A 15,044-nucleotide genomic window follows, 5' to 3' on the forward strand; every position below is an offset into this window, starting at 1 on the left:
ATTGTGGACATTGCTGCTATAAGCATTGGGGTACAGGTAGGTGCCCCTTTGAATCACTATGTTGTATCTTTTGGATAAATACCTAGCAGTGCAACTGCTGCATTGTAGGGTAGCTCTATTTTTAACTTCTTGAGGAACTTCCACACAGTTTTCCGGAGTGGCTGCACCAGTTCGCATCCCCACCAACAGTGTAAGAGGGTTCCTCTTTCTCTGCATCTGTCATCTCCTCACTTGTTAATTTTAGGCATTCTGACAGGTGTGAGATAGGTGTGAGGTGGTATCTAGGTGATGGGCATTAAAGAGGGCACGTGATGTAGTGAGTACTAGGTGTTATATGCAACTGTTGAATCACTAAATTCTACCCATGAAATTAATAATACACTATGTGTTAATTCATTTGAATTTAAATTTAGAAATATGAAAAATAAATAAATAAATAAATGAAATAATTCAGCAATTTTCAACTTCATCCCTCCCAGGTAAGAATAAAATGGTTTTAAAAATAATAATATTCATGATTGCTGTATTTTATATTCCTCTTTGGTACTATAAAAATTACTGTACACATCTACATTGTACCAAAATTATATATTACACAAATAGAAAAACTACATATATTTTTTTTTATTAAAGATTTTATTTATTTATTTTACAGAGAGAGAGACAGCCAGCAAGAGAGGGAACACAAGCAGGGGGAGTGGGAGAGGAAGAAGCAGGCTCCCAGTGGAGGAGCCCTTTGCGGGCTTGATCCCAGAACCCTGGGATCAGGCCCTGAACTGAAGGCAGACGTTTAACGACTGAGCCACCCAGGAGCCCCAAATATATTTTGATCAAAAATATAATCTTGTTCAGAGTTCAGAGATACTTTACTTATTTTGATAATTTTAAGAATGGAGGATACTGAGAAACATTAATTCATCAATCAATTATCTGTATTTTTAATGAGTCATCTAAAATAATAGAAATGATAGCTCTTGTGAAAATATGAATAAATCATAGAGGAATATATATTGGTGCTGAAATGGGCATTACAGGTTGTCTGGTTTCATAATATCATCTTTCATATACAGAAACTAAAGCATAGAGAATATTGGTGGATTTTTTCAAGTTTGTATTTCAATAGCGGCAAAGCTTGTCTGCTTACTTCCGACAAATTTTGTTTCAGATTTCTGTAATGTGTAAACTTTTAGTAGGCTAAAATCTGAGCAAAGCCCTTTAGAAGTTGAGTGTAGTGCCCTAATCTCTAATTAACTGTTTTAATATTTTTAAATGGCCTTTAGACCCCAGAAATGAATTTCAAGGCACAAGGAGACACTTTATTTTAGAACAGCAACTTAATCTCTCTTGGCTTTCATAGACCTGATGAGTCCTCATATTGCAAGTTGGCTTCAATGCAACATTTAAATAAATGGACAGAAGCAGCTAGCCAACTGCTGTTAAAATATCTGCTTTTGCTTTTGACATTCCTCCTGCAGTTTTTATGCCTGCTTAGTGCCTCTGAGGTCTGAGTGACAATGATTCAGACTTTTCTCAGCCAGTAAAAGAAAATCATTTTTTATAATGAGAGAACCCAAGTGCTCTCACACAGGATTGTTCAGGTCCTACAGCCTGCTTTAGATGTGGCTTTGGCGAACCAGTTTTATGTGTCAGTATATTATCTGTAAACACAGCAGTAGAGAGAGCAAAGACAACACTTATCCAGCACCACAGCTGGAGCAAGAGAAATTCTTTGGACAACAAATATACTTGTAGCTTAAGTATGTGTGTTAGAAATGGAAAGGCATTAATTCTACATTACGGTTTTTAAGCAAAGGTGACCAGATTTAGTTAAATACCCTTGTAACTTGATTGTTTCTAAATGTTTATTTACTCTTTTTTTTGTTAATTTACTTAATGCTTTATATTTGAAATAAAATATTATTAGTTACTATATCCTAGTTTACATTTTTATTTTCCACCTGCTATTTTTCTAGTAATCACCATGAAATCAAAGGGTGTTTTGTGGAGTTTTTGTTCCTTTGTTTGTTTTGTCTTGCTGTAAATGAGATGTTTTTTAAAATTACTGAGTAAGTTATGTCTAATATCTGATAGTACTTCACAGGCAAATCCAAAATTTAAAACTGTATAGCTCTTTATAGACAAACCTTTCTCTTTACTCACAAAAACTGACTACTCTCAGAATGTGGAACTTTCTGTCAATATTTGTTAAATCAGACTATAAGCAAAAGTACACAAAGATAGAGAAGTTGACATTGGAATTGCTAAATTGAATGAAATCACCAAATGATCATTCTCATTTATTTATTTTGTTTAAACAAAACAGATGTGCCTCCAATGTCCAAAACAAAACAAAACAAACAAAAGTAGAGCAAAAAAGGACATGCTGACAAAATATATCATCTGTAAAATAAATTGTCAGTAGTCTTCAAAAATTAAAGCAACCAAAATGCGTATCTTATGTCTTGAAAAGGTAAACAAAGTTTCATGTTATTGAGCAGTAAGCTGTTTATTTAAAGTAAGAGATGTTTATAAAGTGCAACATTAAATAGTCATAGAGCTGACACACTTGGACCTATATTGTTCCATGATCACAAAAAACAAAGTGAGAACTACTGAGATATACACCCATTAAATGAATGTACGTTATATGGTTCCAAATGAGGGTTAGAACCCTAAAAATTAACAATGAAAGACATAGATCAACTTCATGGTATCTTTCAAATTCCTTAGTATACTCCCTATGTAGTTCGTAAATTTCAATATTATCTCTTATCATTTTAATGAAACTATAATGCCTTTTGAACCATAGTGAAATGACAAGACGGATATAAATAATACAATGACTAAGATAAATTGTATTAAATTAAGTTAATGGCAAGGAAAAGAAAGAAAACAATGAAAATTATACACTGCTTTAGTTTTGAAGCTGTAGTATTTTTTCTCCAAAGCAAAGTTATTTATAGCTGTCAAGTTATTTATAGCTGTCAGGCTTTTTTTGTTTGATTATTTTACTTAACCTAATGTTATCTAATTCACACTAAATATACTTTACTATATGTACCCACTTCAATAATAGGAACCAAAAGATGAAGACTCCCACTTACAACATTTATTAATAGAAATTAAACATTTTTAATAAAGAAACAATGAGTGAAAAAGTAAGTATACAGCTAATACTCTCTGAGCCGGCTATATAACAAAAATACCTCTCCATAAAATTTTATTGTACATGTATTCCATTAATTTCTGCCTAACAAGCCAATGTCACTGGTGAGTAAAGCAAGGGGAAAAAATCTGGAAGTTTAGGCACCAAATAAACAGTTTTCTTTTTCGAGTGGAAATGCTAGGTATTTTTACCATTTTATTTATACTTATCTATATTACCTGATTTTTTTTCCCTGATAAACATGCATTACTTTTATAATTTAAAAGGTCTATTTCCAGTTTGTTTATTTATTTTTTAAAGATTTTATTTATTTATTTGAGAGAGAGAGCACAAGTGGGCAGAGGGGCAGAGGGAGAGGGAAAAATAGACTCTCTGCTGAGCAGGGAGCCCTGTGGAGGTGTGCGGATGTGGGGTGCTAGATCCCAGGACCCTGGGATTATGACCCCAGCTAAAGGCAGACACTTAACTGGCTGAGCCACCCACGTGTCTCTCTATTTTCAATTTAGAAGAAACATGAAGTGATCATCTTTTAATCTTTAAAATAATGTTCATTGAATTATTGACATATTCAAAATCGAGCTGGGTAAGATATACTTAACACTAATGTTTAAAGAGGTTGAAATAATAAGTTCATTATATGAGGTATCTATCATAAATTTAGGTCCATTTGTGAAGACTTTCTAAATTTTAAGATAAATTAAAATTTTTACAAAATTTGATTATGTTTTACTTTTTAATCTCATGAACAACTTGGAGTTGCTCTCTCTTAATTTCTTCTTGGTATAAAATTGACAATGGAAATTAACATTTTGACTATTTCTGAGTTCCCCTTCATTGCCTTATTTAAGGCTTCTTTGTACAACTTAGAAGGTATCCTTCTTCAAGAAGTTGAGAACTTTACTAAGTGGCTTAAACAAAAGTGTTATATTATCTCAAGATAACAAAATACTTGAAGGCATGTGACTGACTCTTTTTTTAATACTTTTACTGAAGTATAATTGATACATAAAAAATTGCACATATTTAATACACAAAATTCAATGAGTTTGGACATGCGCAAACAACCAGTGAAACCATCATGAACAAGGTAAAAAGTATATTCAACACCTCCAAACTGTATTTCCTCATGCCACCCACCTCTTTTTGAGAAGGGTGGAGATGTAAAGAACACTTAACACGAGATCTACCCTTTTTACAATTTTGTAGTGCATCATACAGTATTAACTATATCATAGACACTATGTCGTATAGCAGATCTTTAGAACGTCTTCATCTTGCGAGACTGGGTGATTCAGAGCTACAAGGGCAACAGCTCATGATTTCTGTGGCTTTTCCCACATCTATACTGCGACATCAGTCATCCTAATCATATTCAATGCAGGAAGAGGGGAAAAAAGGGACAGCACCAGCAAAATCACAACCTTGCATCAGGAAAGTAAAAGCTTTCCTTGAAACTACCCAGGAGTTTTGCTTTTATTTTCTACAGTTAAAATTATTTCATTGGTCATTCCTAGCAGCAATAGAGACAGGGAGGTGAATATTTGGCTTTTCCAGTCTTTGGAGTGAAGTTGGCAAGGGAGAAGTCATTTGACAATGGGTGTTGAGTTAGCCACCTACTTTTCTAAAGTTGCATTTCTTATTTCTTTCTTAAATTTTATCTATTTCTAAAATTTTGCTTTCTCTAGGTTTTTTTCATCAGTTCTTATATGGTACAACATTCAGTCCTTAAGCAATCTCTCACATAATCATCTATCTAATGTTACCTTTTCCCAAAACCATACCTCACCTCTGAGTTCTATATGCATATACACGTATACTACCAACCAGACTTTGTCCTCTAAATAGTGTATATATTCGATGTGCCAGATAACTCAGTATACACTATTTTGAACAATTGCTAACAAACAACCATTCCCCCAACTCCCCACACACATGTACACAACAACTACAACAACCAGTAGCAACCACCACCCACAGACAATAAATCAATCCAATCCATGTGCGTTGTTAGGTCAAAGTTAGAAATCCAAGCATTGACATTGACTCTGCTAGGCTCCTTACCACTCTTCATGACCTACTTATCAAATCTCTCAAGCTATTATTTGACTCTGTCCTTTGTTCTCTGTTATACATATAATTACATTAATTTAGGTTCTTATTTTCTGACAGTCGACTATTGCAAAATCCTCTTGGCTTCAAAACTCCAGCATCGCAATTCCCCAACACCTCTTTGAATAATACCATGCATGTTATTTTCAAAGTACAAAAGGTTATCAACTCTCTGTTGATAATCCTTTCTTTGATTCCTAGTATCGAGTCCAAACACCTCAAACATCATTCACTACTCCTTTTCTCCCCTATCCCCTTCATTGTTCTGGCCATACTGAACTATTTGCAATTATATGCAAGTTTGTGCAAATTGTAATACACAGCTGGGCATGGACTCTAATCATCCATCTTCCTGTGAACTCTGGTTTATTCTGCATGGCCCAAATATGTGACATTTGTCTTTTTTTTTTAACATTATTTTCTCCATGAAGGTTATAACTATATACCCTACTTGGTTAGCATTCCATCATGCCACGCTTTTATTATGGAACTGACTCACTTAGTTACCCTCTGCTTCTCATACTAGAATGTGAGCATCTTGGTGGCAGTAAATCTTGTTTCCCTCCGAGTCTTCAGGACCTAGAGCCTTACAGAGCATACGGTTCAATTGGACTGGTGCCCTTATTTAAAAAGAGAGAGAGAGAGATCAGAGTGTACTCTCTTCCTCTCTCTGTCTCTCGTCTCTCTCTGTACACATGCGCAGAAGAAAACCTATGTGATGACACAGAGAAAAGGTACCATCTGTAAGTCAGAAAGAGAGCCCTCACCAGACACTAACCTTGCTGGCAATTTGATCTTGGACTTCCAGTCTCCAGAATTTGAACAACATAAATTTCTGTTGTTTAAGCCATTCAGTCTGCATTATTTTGTTATGTCAGCCTGAGCAGACTAATATAATTTGTGAATCAATTGTCCATTTAACTTTGTTTAATGAATAGTGTAGATTGTGCTAGTAAAATTCATCAAAGACCTGCTTTCTCACAAGAAAGCAAAATACACCAAGATTGAGTTTATAGTAATTACAACATAAGGAAACTTGCGTTACATCTGTACTGCAGGTTTAGCAAATTCTCAGTTTATGGGGTAAAAGTTACTGAGCCTGAATAGTTTAATTCAAAGTTAAATTCAGAATCTATATCAGAAGACACGATTACCAGAATAAAAGACTTTTTTATTTTAAAATTTTGTTTTCTCTAAGTGTCTTACAATGCAAAGGACTCAGACTAAATTTATCCGTAATTCTTGTTCACACTGTAGGGGTTTTTCTTTTGTGGAATAGAGATTGATAATATGCTTTATGTAAATTTCTCTAAATTTAAATACAGTTGATTACTTATTAAATTACTATTTTATACAACCATAAATCTACAGTTAAACTCTATATAATGAATTTGAAAGTAAATAATTTTGCTATCTGAATTGACTTTTCTCCTCCTTTATAAGTATATTTTAATTATATTGATTAACAAAAACAAAAGCACAATAGATTGAACAAGTCAAAAATTCTTAACAAATCCATACATTAGGATAATAAGGGATTTTAAAAGATTCCATTAAGAAAGAAAAAGAAGATTAAGAATTTGCAACATTTTATTTATGTGGGAAATTACTTGAAGTGCATTTTTATAGTTATTATTATTGCTTGAAAATTTTTTAAAAAGCTTTAAAAAATATGACAATTAGGTGCTAGAATTTCAGTAAATTTCCTGGGATTGAATTTAGACTCTGCTGCTTATTTTCTTAATGACTTTGGGCAATTTCTCTGACCTCTCTGAACTTCAATTTCTTGTACCGCAAAAAAGGAACAATTATGGGACTCCCCTTCTAAGGCTGATATAAAAATTGCATGAGCTAACATGTAAAATGCTTGGCATAATGCCTAACATCTAATAAACACTCAGTGAGAGCTGGCTATCTAATAATGCTAGTAGATATTCATAACCCATTTTGTATTTGATATTCAATAGAACTTAACACATTTACATTGGACAAATAAAGGCATACTGACTTGATATATAATCAATTTCAGGTGTCTATTTAGTTCACTCTACCGCTTATGGTCATCTGGGGTTTTGAACTTTTGACACTCTAACAAAAGAGGTTTTACCTATAAAACTAAGAGTGTACAAAACCTTTCTGATATTCTATGAGGAGCAAAGAGTTTGCTTATTTTTTACCAAGATGGAAAATGCTTCTTAAATACACACTTTCTGTATAAAACAGAGAAGTCATGACACTAAACAGGTAATTACCAGGTTACCTTGATACCAATTTATTTTCTTAAACACATATACACACACAAACATACACACTCAATATCCCCCAGAACAAATAGCCAACAGGTGAAGAATCACAGAGCAATTTAAAAATTAGTAAATAGATACATAAGGTCTCATGTTCTTAAAGGGAAAGCTCAAAAGCAAATGTCATTTGTGCTCCAATAAAATAGTTTATTTTCTTCTTAATATGTGCAAACACTTTCCAATTTGACAATCTAAGAGATGTTTTGGAATTCATAAAATAATAAGGTGGTTTAGGGATTAATATAAATGGAAACTTCTAATTTTTAGAAAATAGCACGAGTGCCTCAGTCAAGAACTAAAAATTGGGGCGCCTGGGTGGCACAGCGGTTAAGCGTCTACCTTCGGCTCAGGCCGTGATCCCGGCGTTCTGGGATTGAGTCCCACATCAGGCTCTTCCGGTACGAGCCTGCTTCTTCCTCTCCCACTCCCCCTGCTTGTGTTCCCTCTCTCGCTGGCTGTCTCTATCTCTGTCGAATAAATAAATAAAATCTTAAAAAAAAAAAAAAGAACTAAAAATAATAATAATAATAGGTAAAAAATGGCAACCATAGTGGTGAGGAAAGGATATTATCATTAATTGCTTTTCAACAACAGTGGCAGTGTTTCAAGGTTGTCTGCCGCCTGCAGATTTGTCAGCTCCTTCATGGAATATGTCACAAGGGAGGTATTTTTGAAGCAATCACAGAAGTGTGTGAAAAAACTCCATATGATGCATGAGTGTAATCTTCTGCTTGCAGATGTTAATTCCCTGCTTGTTGCAGCTAGAAAGCAGGTGTCAACATATTTGTGAAGGCTCTTTCCTGCTGGACACCACACTGGCAAGTTGGGAAAGAATCCTATAACAAGCCACATGCCATTGATATGTGATAAATATTAATAGTTCAAAAGTCTTTCCAAGTGCATGAGTGGTTTTAATAATATTTAGTCTCCTTTAAGTTGAAAGATGAAAAGAAGTAATTGAAGCTGACTGTGTGCTCTGAGCTTGGAGGGGAGATATTTCCTCATCACATGTTGTCTCTGATGAACTCTCAATAAAGGCAAATCATAGATGCTTTCAAACACTCTCAAAAGTGAATTCAGTGTCAAAAATAAAAAGTTGTTTTTTTTCATAGAGCACTTTTTTAATGAAAAAAATACGATAGGAAAAGAAAAACAGAAGAATAAATTTCAATCTTCAAGGTTGTATAGGATAACTTTGTAATCTGAAGATGATAGAAACAAGCAAAACATATCTGAAGAAATATAAAAGATAGAGTCAGAAAAATAACGTTTATATAGGACAAATAGCGAAAGTATGCAGCAAAAAATTCTTTTTTTCTTAATAGAAATGAGTTTTCAGGATCTATATAAACTTTCAAACTGACATTTCATAGTAAACTATGTTACTTTTTTTAACTCAACAGATGAGCTTACCTACCTTAATATAATGATTATTCTATCTGAACAAATAAGGATGAAAAAGAGTTTTCTAAGTGTTGTGATGGAATTCTAATTGCCCAAATACTAACTTAAACACATTTTCCATGTAATAAGAACTTCTATTTATATCTTCTAGACTTGTGAATGTAACAAGTAGAGAGGACTAATACTTATTTTTTAGCATGTGTGTGACATATTTTATAAACTTTGGATGTGTAAAATAATTTAATTTCTACAAAAACTCTAAAATGCTCTTATTTTCCTTATTTGGCACGTGAGGACACTGAAGCACAGAGAAACCATGTCACGTTCCCAAGTCGCTAACTTATGCCACATCTATTTGTCTCCAAAACTGCCTTCTGTTTTTTGTGGGTGTGTGTGTGTGTGTGTGTGTGTGTGTGTGTTTTGCTGTTGTTGTAATAAGAAAGTCCTAAAGATGGATAAATCAGAAGAAGAGTTGTGGGTTTTTTTTTGTTTTTTTGTTTGTTTGTTTGTTTATTTGTTTGTTTTGTTTTGTTTTTAGTTAGGAAATGCACCCATCACTTGGAGTTGAGATGAGAACAGGAAAGAACAGGAGAGAAACAGTGAAGGGAAGTATTACCTTTTTTTGTATCCTATTAAACCTGATTACCTACAAATGAAATAAGGCAATGTTTCTAAGAACCAAACCAAACAAAAAGTGTGGCTGGGAAAGAGGGCATTTGTGTTAGTGTCATGTTGATTAAAGCTTAATCAGTTTCACTCAGGTCAAATGAAACCACTCTGACTTTAGGATGGTCATACTGAAAACTTGAGTAAAATAGTTATATCCACATCATACAATAATGACGTAAATGCCTTATAATACAGTGAAGATCAAAGGTTAAATCCAGCTGTATTTTTATTTTTTTTTCTCTCTCAAGTAATACTAAGCTCTTCATAACTGGGAAGTTTGTTTTAAATAATTTCATAGAAAGAGGTAATGATCTGAATGACTCCATTTATTCAAAAAATATTGTTTAACAGAGTTTGTTTCAGATGCTTGAATATTTTAAAAAAAGGAAGAGGAAGAGGAGGAGGAAGGGGAAAGGAAGGGGAAAAAAGAAAAGAGAAGAAAAAAAGAAAACATTCTCTTTCTTTTCCTTTTTTTTTTCTAGAACATTCTCTTTCCTTTTGTGGAGCTTGCATTATATCAGTGGTAGACATACAATACACTGTTGATACACTAAATAAGCATAATATTTGGTATGCTAGAAGGTGGCAAGAGCTTTGTCAAAAGAAATTCATGGCAAGGTTAGGTTACGCATAGGGACTGGAGGTGTGATTATACAGTTGACCCTGAACAGCACCGGGTTTAGGGGCACCAACCCCCACACAGTTGAAAATCCATGTATAACTTTTGAGTCTCTGAAAACTTAACTGTCAATAGCCTAGTGTTGGTTGGGAAGCCTTACTGATAACATAAGCTGTTGATTAATAGTTATTTTGTTTGTTATATATATACTGCATTCTTAAAGTGAGCTAGAGAAAAGAAAATGTTATTAAGGAAATCATAAGGAAAATACATTTACAGTACTGTACCATATTTATCAATACTATAAGTTTATGTATTTATTGAAAAAAATCCCCATATAAATGGACTCGTGCAGTTCAAATTTGTGTTGTGTTTTCAAGGGTCACCTGTCATTTCGAAAGGGGGACTGTGGTGAGCCTCATAAAGAAGGGTACATCTGATCCCGTGCTTGGAGGTAAAGGAGTCATGAGAAAATCTGGGGAAATATTTTCCAGGCAGATGGACTACCAATGCAAATGCCCTAAGTGGAGGCATGGCTGGCTTGTTCTAGGAACAGCAAGAAGGCCGCTCCACCCCCCTGCCCCTGCATGACCTGAAGGAATGAGCTACAGGGAGAGCAACAAATGAGATTAGAAGCAGCTTTCTGAATCACATAGAGGCACCTGTAGCCAATGTAAGGACATGACGGTTTTACTCATGGTTTGATGGGAACATATTGCAGGATTTTGAGAGAGAAGTGATATGATTTCAGATACCTTGAAAGAATCACTCTGGCTACTTTGTTAAAAAATAGCCTGAAGGAGCACAAAGGTAGGGCACAGAGACAACCAGGAGGCACTGCAGTAATGTAGGTAGTAGCAATGATGAGAGCTTAGATCAAAGCTATGCTCAGTGAGATATCAGTGAGATAGCAAGACATAGCTGGATCCTATTAATATTTTAACAGCAGAGCCAGAAACGCTTCCAAATGTCTGATATGAGGGGAAAATAAAATGAAAAACAACAGCAAGTATATGGCCTAAATATGTGGGGAAAACAAAATCGTCATCAACTGAGACAGAAAACATGGTAGGAAGAATAGATTTGGAGGCAGACTGGGAAGGGTACACTATTAGATATGTAGAATTTTAACTGTCTGTAGACACAAGTTGAGACATTTAGCATGCAGTTGGACAGATGAGTCTGGATTTCAGGTAAAAAGTCTGGGCTAGGGATTATATTTGGGAATCATTGGCATATAAACCATGAGGCTAGATGAGGTAGCCACTGTAATTAAAAATGGGAAAAAGGTCTGAAATTCTGTACGTCAACATTATGCAGTCAGACAAAAGAAGAAGAAAGAATACAAGAGTTAGAAAAACAAACAAGAAAAATAGTGCCTTGGAGGCAAAATGAAGAAAGTTCATCAAAGAGGATATAAAGGCAAGCTGAATTTTATGCTGTAATAGGTCATGAAGGATAAAGAATGAGAATCCCAAATTGGATTTAGTAGGGTGGAGGTCAGTGATTACATGGACAAGAGCACTTATGCTAGAATGGGAATAGATGCATGGTCAGTGTGGCTTCATGACAGGATATATAAAGAGAATTTGGAAACCATGTGTACACAACTCTTTCAAGGTGTCTAAATGAAAAGGGAAGCAGAGGAATGGAGTGGTAGTTGATAAGGGAAATAGAATCAGATCAGGATAAATTATATTTTTAAATGGGAGGAATGTCAGTATGTTTTTATGCTGTTGACAAAAACCAGGTATGATGGTTAATTTTAGGTGTTAACTTGGCTAGTCTATTCCACCCAGTTACTTGATCAAACGCCAGTCTAGATGTTGCTGTGAGGTATTTTTCAGACAGGATTAATATTTAGGTCAATACACTTTCAGTAAAACATATTACCCTCCATAACGTAGGTGGGACTAATCTAATCAGTTGAAACAAACAAAAACTGAAGTCTCCCTAAGAGAAAAGAGTATTGCCTCCAGACCTACGTTGATACTCAAGACTGCAATGTCAACTTTTCCATGGGTCTCCAGCCTGTCAATCTGCTGTGCAAATTTTGGACTTGAAAGACACCATAATTGTGTGAGCCAATTCCTTAAAATCTCTCTATATCTATTTCTTTCTATCTATCTATTTATCCATCCATCTATCTATCTTTATCTCTTAATCTTTCTTACTATGACTGGTCTTGTCTCTTTGGAGAACTCTGACTCCATGGTGTAATATGGTGGTAAGCAAGAAAAATCACTAGGTGATGTCCTTGAGTGGGTAAATGGGAATAGGTCTAGCATACATTTAAAGGGTTGGCTATAGATAAGATATGGTCATTTCTTCTAGAGGAGTTCTTAAATCTTTTATATGCCCTGGACCTTTTTGGCAGGCTGGAGAAGGCTATAGATCCACCCTCAGAATAATATTTTAGGATTTTAAACTAAATCACTCATATGTAAATGCATGCAAGTCTATATTGCTAAAAAATAAAATTTTATCAAAAAATGAAATTTTATCATAGTAATGTGCATTTATTAATGGTTTAGATAACAAGTTCAAGTGGTAGCTTTGTTATTATTTTCACAGTGGTGAGTAGTAGAAAAAATATTTTAGAATGTTGGAAGAACTGTGGTACAATATAAAAAATATCTGTGCCTTTCAATAACAGAGTTAACAAATATCACAATTCAACTTTTGCCTGTATTCATATTTCAAATAAATATAAAATGTGAGGAATCAATAAAAATAAAAATATAGCTTTTTCTTTTTTTTTAAGATTTTATTTATTTATTTGACAGAGAGAGAGGCATTGAGAGAGGGAACACAAGTAGGGGGAGTGGGAGAGGGAGAAGCAGGCTTCCCACGGAGCAGGGAGCCCGATGGGGGGGTTGATCCCAGAACGCTGGGATCATGACCTGAGCCAAAGGCAGACGGTTAACGGCTGAGCCACCCAGGAGCCCCCAAAATATAGCTTTTTCCATCCAAGTACATTGACCCTGTAATTTCCATCCATGGGGAATGTCATAGCTGTTGGAACCCAGTTTAGCATCTGTTTTGCAGTGATTGAGGGCAGTTAAAGGCTATGGAGCAGATGCTGTAAGTGTGTAGATTTGGTATTAGGAGTCTGAAAACTTTCCTCTAATTGACGTCAGTGACATAAGTTCATCATGGTAGGTGAGGAATAGGAGGAGTGGAGGTTTGGAGAGGGATGATAGATAATAACTGAAAGAGTGAATGTCCTAGCATAGTCTGATTGCTGAATTACGTTAAGATCCCACTTGAGGTTCATATCATAAATTGAAAGTAAGATAAGTCAATGTGATTGTGTATCTTTCTCGATTCATGTTAAACTTCAAGGATGCAGATAAATAGTAGCTTGTGTGTTGGACTTAATCAGAATATGGTTTTGCCAATTGAGTATGAGGAAGCAAGTAATAAGGGCACAGAAATTAAGTATATGCACTTGACCATGGGATTCAAGCCAGGTAAGGAGGCGGCAAGTACATTAGGAGATAAAGAACAGTGAAACAAACAGAATTAAAAGATTGATGGTTTTTATATTTGTGATTGTTGCAGGCTGGGTTAGATAGTGAGCTATAAATATAGGAAGCTAGATGATATCATTATACTTTTTCACAAAGGGACAAAATTTGAAATAACTGAGTGTTTCTTTTAATAGGTGTTTTTTGTGAAATACCTAAGGAAAAGATCTTCACAGAGAAACATTCTCAGAAGGGAACATACTCTTTTGATCCAGAGATTGCCGCGAAGTCCATTTTGCAGGCCCCAGAAAACTAGTCTGGATCACATAAATACTATTCTTTATTTAAAATACACTGCATATAATTCTAGCTCAGGTGTCCTGCAATGGCCTTAACACTTGTGTTCCCCCAAAATCCATATGTTGAAATCCTAATCCCCAATGTGATTGATTGTATTAGGAGACAGGGTGTTTGGGATGCCATTAGGTCATGAGAGGGCCCTCAAGAATGAGATTAGTGCCCTTATAAAAGAGTTCCCAGAGAGTTCTTTAGCCCTCTTTCTGCCCTGGGAGTATACAACCAGTGTTAGGAATCTACAACCCTTACAAGTGACTTCATCAGAACCAACTATATTGACATCTGATCTTGAACTTCCCGATCCCCAGAACAGAAATAAATCTTTACTGTTTATAAGCTAACACAGTCTATGGCACTTTGTTATTGCAGCCTACATGCACTCAATTATGTCCTCATCATGCAGAAGGCCAGAAGCACTAGATCAAAGAAAGATGTGCCTACATGCCTAGAGGAAAGCGTTTTCATCTTGTCTTGACAGAAAATTGTAGGAAAAGCTGAGAGAGTCTTTTTTCTCCAAGCTACATCATTCTATTTAGCTTGAGGAAGAGAGAAAATAAACATTTCCAATGCCATGGCTGATGGTCTCCAAAGAGTTCTAATTCTACGAAAGAAGCAGAACATCTTCCTAGAACACAAGGTGCAAGCAGTATCCTTGGTATTTAGTAGAATGCCCTCCAGCTTGGTTTCAAGATGCAATAAAAAACCTTGATCTATCTTTGTTGTGTATTAGGTAAAGGGACAAACAGTTAAGGAATGGTAGGCATCAAAGTCTCCTCCCAGGCCCATGAGTAAACTATGGATCTATACTTACAAAAGATATTCTGGACCCTAGACGTATTATGTACACAAATTATCAGAATTTCAAAATCGCGTTTGTTTGGTTTTTTTTTAGAAAATTTGAAACAATTGTTTATATAGTACCTAACTAGTAACAGAATATGAAGAAG

This window comes from Ursus arctos, unplaced genomic scaffold, assembly GCF_023065955.2.
Source record: "Ursus arctos isolate Adak ecotype North America unplaced genomic scaffold, UrsArc2.0 scaffold_15, whole genome shotgun sequence".
Taxonomy (NCBI): domain Eukaryota; kingdom Metazoa; phylum Chordata; class Mammalia; order Carnivora; family Ursidae; genus Ursus; species Ursus arctos.